Below are 8,680 nucleotides of genomic sequence, written 5' to 3' on the forward strand. Positions count from 1 at the left end.
TCAAACCCCAAGATTAAACAATAAAAGCAAGATTGAATAAGATAACATTTAACCAATAATTCATGTGTATTTCCATAAAAATAGAAAAAAGAGAATAATCACCAGTAGTTAGAAGAAATAAGAAACAATTGAGTGGAGAATACTATCCCTAGACAACTCAACTGAATATCTCTATTCCCTCTTGTCTCACACTTAGGTCTCTTCATCAGGAGCTAGTCTGCATCTGGTTTTCACGTTGGCTCACCTATCAAAGGCTTAAACTTCTATGGCCGTAAGCTTCAAGGTAGGATGATGAAGATGATGATCTAAAAACAAGCCCCCATTTTTTCTTCTCACGTCCACCCTTTTATGTCCTCTTCCAACAGTACAATGTCCTTTGCCCAAAATGATTTCATCCTTATATGTACAGGCTAGTTATACCAGACTGGACAACTCATGCAGTGTTGGTTCTTATCCGAACAGTTGTCAAATGCAGCGACAATTCTGGATGCAATCTGGAATTCACTCATGTAGTGACATTACGGGCAGCTCTCAGGTCCAGTGACAATTCTGGACGTAATCTGGGATTAACTCATGTTGCGACATTAATGTAATAAGATAGCAAAATTTGAATAAAATAGGCTACGATTCACTGAGTTATAAAATGCAATTTAGTAAACTGAAAATGATAAAATGTATGCTAAGGATAACTAAATGGGAACAATTTAACCAATAAGTAAGGGGGAAAACCTATGTTCTTTCTAGTGCTATCACTTTCTAAGCTATGTTATTGTATACTATATTACAGAAGAAAAACATATGTGTTGGAACAAGAATCTACAAGAGCATGCTTCATAGTGCAAGAAAAACTAAGTTCGATGGACGCAGGAAGTAGGACCACTCTACAAAAACTATGCGAAGATGACCGATTTAAAGTTGCCACAGTTTCCAGTAGCTAAATATGAGGTAAAAGCAGAACCTAGCAAGAAAGAGGTTGAAGAGGACCCAGAGGAAGATTTAGAAGAAGATCCGAAAGAAGATGTTAAAGAAAATCCAAACTCAGAGGGCAACTAGGATGAAGCGGATTGAAAAGTCAGAGCTGATTCTAACTAGTTTGAACATTTTTAAATTTGGACACTATTTTTTTAGGATGATTTTTATTTTTGCTTTAGTTTTTATTTGGTAAGGATTTTAGTTATTATATATATTTAATGTTTTTGGTTCCTCTTTCTAGGAGCCCCATAACTTTTTAATGCATTGCAATTTCGATAAAAAACTGTACTGAGGAGTAGTCCCACCAATTTTGTTACACGTATCACGCTAATTGGGTAACCTCTTTCCTTTATCTATTGTTGTACATTAGGGGCAATGTGCTGAATAAACTGTAAGGTGACTTAGGAAAATTTTAAAATTCTTCTGCTATTTTTATTTCTTTTATAATTTTTAAAATTTTTATTGTGTGTTTCCTATGTGCTTAATGATCTTCCACAATTCATTGTAGCTAATTAGGCCCAATTCTATACTTAACGAGCTAGTCTTCTAACAAATTAGTTTAGTTTTTATTAAGTTTCCCTTCTTAGAATCGAGTGAATAAAATGAACATTTTTATGTGTTCTATGACCTTCTAGGCCAATTTGGGCATAAAGGAATACTAACAAGTTGATTAAGTTTGCAAGACATCATTTAAGGGCAAAAAGACTGTGGACTGCTGCTAATGTTTCAACACGAAGCTGGGATGTCACAACATAACAAGCATAATATCCAAGAAGTAGCTTGCTGAGGATTTCACAACATAGGCAAGACAGTGTCACAACACAGCCCTAAAGACACCAAGAATAAAGTAACCTACCTTTGATGTCATGACACAGGGTGATGTCATGACACAGGGTAGAAGGTGTCGCAACACAACTGCGACGAGGCCAATTTAATAAGTAAGGGTGTTTTTGTTTACACAACCTAAATTAACATGCTTAACCATCCTTACGTTACCTAATTAGGTCATAATACATGTAATCTATTAATACTTTCTCAAGACAACACATTAGGGAAGGAGGATTCTTAGGTTTTTATGCTCATTCTTAGTTTTTACCTAGTTTACGTTATGTTCTTGTAATCGAAAGATTCTATTTAGAAGTGAGACTTTCGCGAGCGAAGATTATTCTAAAGCCATGCTTTCATCTATAAATGCATTAACATCTCTTTCTTTTATTCTATTCTTTATATTTCTTTCTTTAACATTGTTAAATGAATGTTTGTGTAAAGATTAGAATCAATTTATACTTTATACATATTTCACATGTTTCAATTTTACTAATCTAATTAATTGATTGATAGGTGGAGTTCAATTTGGATTGGTTAGATCTGGTTTAGTGCAATTAAACCATATGATTGACGACCATAGAAAGTCATTTAGGTAGGAATAAACCCGAAATTGATATTGCCTACCAAGAATCACTTAGCAAATCAATGGTTGTGAAAGGAAGAACTTAGCAAACCTAGGCTTGACAACCTTAGGAAGTCATATCTGTATGGCCTATCTGAGAAAACCTTACCCTGCCCTAGTCTAAACTATGTCATTGATAGGTGAGTAGTTCTTGTCGACTAGTTAGGTTAGTTAAAGGGTAGGAATCCCTGCTAGGTTAATTAGTAACCAACTATTTAGAACCCTAAATCAATAATTAATCAGGTAAAACAATTGGATCTAGGCTAAAGGAACTCGCATAGTCGAAACAAGGGATAGGAGAATTCAATACATGAACTTAGGATTAGATTTAGGTTTAGTTCAATTCATATAGTTTATCATTACTATTATTATCATCTTGCTTCAAGATATGTAACACCTCTAACACGTATTCGTCGTCGGAACAGGGTTACAGAGCATTACCAAAACTTTTAGAAAATTTTAAAAATAATTTATGTAAATTACTATTCAATAACTGAGATCATTCAAAACATCCCCTAATTGGACCCTCGAGGTCCAATACGAGTATTAGAATTGAGTCGAGACTTAATCGGGGACACTAAGAATTTTTTGCGAGATTACAAAAATTTTCCATGGTGCAGGGCTCATACTCCCGCATGAACTTGGGACACGCTTGTGCGACCTTGGGACATACCCATGCTAGAGGCCATGTTCGACCACGTGTAACTCTCTGACTTATGCACACAGCCATGCCACACGCCTGTGTGCTAGGCTGTATGGTTAATTAATTTAATTTCAAATTAGGTACAGGTTTCACACGGCCAAGACACACGCCCGTGTTTTAGGCAGTGTTGCACACACGGCTGAGACACAGGCCCCTGTCTCTGCCCGTATGCTCAATTTTGAGTATCCTGTTTCTCAAAATTAAGGTGCAGGGGACACAAGGCCTAACCACATGCCTATGTTACCAGGCTGTGTGTCACACACAGTCTAGACACACGCCCGTGTGTCTACCCGTGTGGACAAAATGAAGCCATTTATATCTTCATTTCTCACCCAAAATTTCACCCAAGACCTGCACTTGAAACACACATCCAATACCAACTATTTCAAGCTTTCAAATTAGGCAAATTCCATCATTCAACATGGCATACCATTACATGCTTATGTGATTATAAACTTACCTTGGATTAACTTAGGCATTAACACCATTTAATCTCATATACTTAACATAACACATATATATATCATGATAATCTACTTAGTAATACCAAAATGAACCATTACTAGGCATTCCAGTGGCTAAGTTACAAAACATCATTTTCAAGCCACTAATGGCCAAGTTGTCCTATACATGTCATTATACCAAAATGATTTTACTAAGTATACCCAAAATGACTAGTTGATAGTGTGACGATGCTCTAGTGCTCTCCAACCTTCTTGAGCTTCCGAGCATTATAAAACAAGAAAAAATAAACGGAGTAAGCATTATATGCTTAGTAAGTTCGTATAATGGAAACTAAACTTACCAATTTTGTTTATTAAATCTAAGCATACAATATCAAGTTTTCCATCCATTTGGATAAATTGCCTAAACACATGCATTCAATCAAACATGTAATTCTACAAAATCTTCATACAAATCAAGTAACATAGTTGACCTCATCATGCAATACTCTTTCTAGACATTATCATTTCATCTTAAAATTTTCATGCCATGTCTAGAGTTATATGTCTATTGAATCATTGAACTTCCGATGGATGCTCAAGTAGTACACTCGAGGTGTATGAATCCATAATCCATCAATTCTTATTCTTTTTTATTTTGATAAAAATGACCCAAAGGTCAACTTCATTTTATTGCATCATTAATGACAATACTATGAATTTCCAAGGGAAAATCCATATTGAAGTACGAATTACACTTTTCTTTAATCGCTAACTTACAAAGAAAATCAGCAGCCTTATTATTACATCGGCCAATCCAATTAACTTGTACCGAAGTAAAATTCCTAAACTTCCTACAAGCTTTTTTAACACAGCAGCCCAAAATGGTAATATCTTGGTCCCTCTTTTTAACTGCATTGACAAGAAATGCACTGTCAGATTCCAAAATAAGCTTATCCACTTTCAATTTTAAAGCCAAATTTAAACCTTCCACGAACTTACCTTGACACTTGTTTGCAATAGAAATCTACTAATCCGAAACTTTTTCTTTTCCTCGATCTAATCTCGAATTGGTGTTTTCCTAATCTATGTAAATTAATTTAATCATAAATTTCACACATTTCATATTTAAATGGACTCAAATTACGTCCTAGGCAAACTTACCTTTTTGCCCTTAACTTTTCCATAAATTTTGACTTTGTCCCTAGGATCGGAAAATGAAAATTGTGCAATTTACTCCCTATTCCAAGCCTAACCAAAATCCCATTACATATTTTACAACACATGTATTCATAAAAATTCATAATTTTTCATCAAATTTCACAAGTTTACATTTTAGTCCCTAAATCCTGTTTTCATCAAAAATCACTTTGTAAAAGTTGTTTATCTATCAACAACCTTTCATTTTCTACCATAAATTTCTAATTTTCAGCGTGTACATCCTTAACCCATTTTCCATACTTTGATAACTTTTCCAATTAATCACTCAAATAGAGAGATTAAGCTATCTCGGATTCAAAAATATCAAAATTACTAAAAATGGGACAAGAAAACTTACCCAATTAGGCCTTCAAAGTCTCTTCTCTCTCTCCTAGGGTTTCCATGTGTTTTTAGGTTGAAGATGATGAGAAAGTAAGACGATATTTTCTTTTCAACTTTTAATTAATTAAGTAGTTTGCAATTTCCAATTTAGTCCTTGCCCTTTTCCTATATTTCGATAGATGAGTCACCAAGAATCTACATACTTTTCCTTAATGGTCTAATTATCATATAAGGACCTCTAAATTTGAATTCCATAGCTATTTAATCCTTATAGCTACTAGAATTCAACTTTCACATTTTATGCGATATAGTCCTTCCGTAATTAAACACTTAATCGATAAAATTTTCGTATCAAAATTTTCACACAACATGTTAATAATAATACGAACCATATAATGAAATAAAAATAAACTTTATTTTCAGATCGGATTTGTGGTCCCGAAACCATTATTTCAATTTCACTAAAAAATGGGTTGTTACAACTCTCCCCCATTAAGGATTTTCATCCTCGAAAATCTTACCAGTAAAAAGGTTCGGGTGTTGCTTCCTCATAGTATCCTCCTACTCCTGGGTAGCTTCCTCTTTGCCATGTCGTTGCCAAAGAACTTTTACTAATGCTACCTCCTCATTTCTTAACTCTTTTGTTTCCTGACCAAATCAGAGAACTTTCTTCCAATGCGACACTTTTAAGAATACTTTGTCACTGACTTGAAATTCTATTTATTTTTGCTTCAAATCAACGTAGGACTTTTGACGATCAGATGCTACTTTCAAACTTTCTTGAATTACTTTCTCTTTTTCCTCAGTCTCTCAGACCAAATCAACTTCGTGTAACTTTTTCTCACTGAGTTCTATTCAGTACAATAGAGTTCTACAAGGCTTCATACAGTGTCATTTTAATTCTAGACTGATAACTGTTATTATCAGCAAATTCAACCAAAGGCAAATACCTTTCCCAATTACCTTCAAACTTAAGTATACAACATCGAAACATACCTTCTAAGATCTATTTTACCCGTTCAGATTGACCATCTGTCTAGGGATGAAATGCAGTACCAAAGTGTAACTGAGTACCCAGAGCTTCTTGTAATTTCCTCTAAAATCGAGATGTAAACCGAGGATCTCTATTTCAAATAATAGAGACAGGCACTCGATGCAGTCTGACAATCTAAAAAACATATAATTCAACCAATCTATCCAAGGAATAAGCCATACATACTGGAATAAAGTGTGCAGACATTGTCAATTGATCAACAAGTACCCAAATGGCATCTTTCTTCTTTAGAGACAGGGGTAACCCCGATACAAAGTCCACAATAATTCTATTCTATTTCCATTCTGGTATCGTAACTGGCTGTAATAGTCCAGAAGGCAACTGATGTTCAGCTTTTACTTGCTAACTTATCAAGCATTTAGATACAAACCCAGAAATATCCCGTTTCATTCCTAGCCACGAGTACATCTTTTTTAGATCATTATACATTTTATTGCTACCAGGATGAATAGAAATATTTCCATTATAAGCTTCCTTCAAAATCTTCTGTACTAGTTCTGAAACACATACTCTGCCTTTGAATAACAAACAAACATCAGTGCCGTCAAGAGTCGATTCACTTTGTACCCTTCTTGCTTGCAACTTACTATCATTTTTCTAAGCTTCAGAGATCTGTTGTAAAAACATTGGTCTAGCTTTTAACTCAGCTATGATTGAACCATCATCAGACAATGACAATTGAGTGTTCATTGCTCGCAAAGCATACAGGGATTTTCTGCTCAAAGCATCTGCCACTATGTTGGCTTTTCCCGGATGGTAGTCAATAACAATATCATAATCTTTCAATAACTCAAGCCATCTGAGCTATCTCAAATTCAAATCTTTCAGTGACATCAAAAGACTTTTATGATCAGTGAATATGTGACATTTTTCCCCAAATAAGTAATGCCGCCAAATTTTCGAAGCTAACACAATTGCTGCCAATTCAAGATCATGTGTTAGTAGTTCTTTTCATGTGGCTTTAGCTATCTTGAAGCATAGGGTACTCCTTTACCTTCTTGCATCAAGACACAACCTAAACCGTTCAATGATGCATCACTATAAACTGTAAATTCCTTACCCGATTTTGGCTAGACTAACACAGATGCTTCTGTCAATAAAGCCTTTCATTTGTCAAAACTCTGCTGCCATTTGTTAGTCCACTCAAACTTTACATCTTTTTGTAGCAGACGAGTCATCGGGGAAGCTATCATTGAAAAACTTTTTACAAATCTCCGATAGTAACCAGCTAGTCTTAGAAAACTTCGGACTTCATACATATTCTTCGGTGGCTTCCAATTAACAATGGCTGAAATTTTATTTGAGTCTACTCTGACACCTTCAGCAGATACTATATGCCCAAGAAAACTAACTTCCCATAGCCAAAATTCACATTTACTAAATTTGGCATACAATTGTTTCTCTCATAGAGTTTGCAACACTATTCTCAAATGCTCAGCATGCTCATTTTCATTCTGAGAATAAACCAAAATATTATCTATAAATGCCACCACAAACCTGTCTAAATACGCGCTAAAAATTCTGTCCATCAGATCCATAAACACTGCAGGTGCATTTGTCAAGCCGAATGGCATCACAAGAAACTCATAGTGTTCATACCTGGTTCTCAAAGCTGTTATTGGTACCTACGATTCTTTTACCATAATTGATAGTAACCAGAACGGAGATCAATCTTTGAAAATACAGTGGCATATTTTAACTGGTCAAACAAGTCACCGATTCGAGGCAATGATGCTTGTTCTTTAGTGTAACTTTGTTGAGCTGTCTATAATCAATGCATAGCTTCAACGATCCATCTTTCTTCTTTATGAACAAAACTAGCGCACCCCAAGGTGAGAAACTAGGTCGAGCAAAACCTTTATTAATCAATTCTAACAACTGTACTTTCAGCTCTTTCAATTTAGTAGGAGCCATTCTATAAGGTGAAATAGATATAGGTGATGTACCCAAAACAAGATCTATAGAGAATTCCACTTCTCTTTCCAGTGGTAAACCAGGTAATTCTTCTGGGAATACATTAGAAAATTCACATACAACTAGTACTGACTGAATCTTTGACTCAGATACTTTAGTATCCAACACATATGCGAGATAAGCATCATAACCCTTTCGAACATATTTCTATGCTGATATTGCAGAAATCACATTAGGTAATCCATCTAGTTTATCATATTCAACATTAAGTAATTCACCACTCTCACATTTCAATACAATATATTTATGTTTACATTTCACCACTGCATCATATTGGGTTAACCAATCCATTCCCAATGTCACATCAAATTCATCAAATGGCAGTAACATCAAGTTAGTTAGAAAGCAATAACCTTTTACCATCAACGGACAATTCTTACAAACTTTATCCACTATAACACACTGTCCCAGAGGGTTTGAAACTTTAACAACAAATTTATTGAATTCAACAGGTAAATTTCTAACAGACACTAGGTTCGTGCATATGTATGAATGTGTTGAACCAGGGTCAATCAAAGCAGTAATATCAGAATCAAGTAGAG

The 8,680-nt window shown here is 34.9% G+C and overlaps 1 long non-coding RNA gene across 1 annotated transcript; it reads right to left on the bottom strand.

Annotated features, from left to right (window-relative positions):
- Window positions 1-4,256: 4,256 nt before the first annotated feature.
- Window positions 4,257-5,407, bottom strand: LOC128286683 (uncharacterized). The gene is made up of 2 exons (XR_008277307.1): window positions 5,127-5,407; window positions 4,257-4,480 (listed from the first exon to the last, which is right to left on the bottom strand). It is a non-coding gene; the product is annotated as an uncharacterized LOC128286683 (long non-coding RNA).
- Between the last annotated feature and the right edge of the window lie 3,273 nt (window positions 5,408-8,680).

The sequence above is a fragment of the Gossypium arboreum genome, chromosome 13 (genome assembly GCF_025698485.1).
Source record: "Gossypium arboreum isolate Shixiya-1 chromosome 13, ASM2569848v2, whole genome shotgun sequence".
Classification (NCBI taxonomy): Eukaryota; Viridiplantae; Streptophyta; class Magnoliopsida; order Malvales; family Malvaceae; genus Gossypium; species Gossypium arboreum.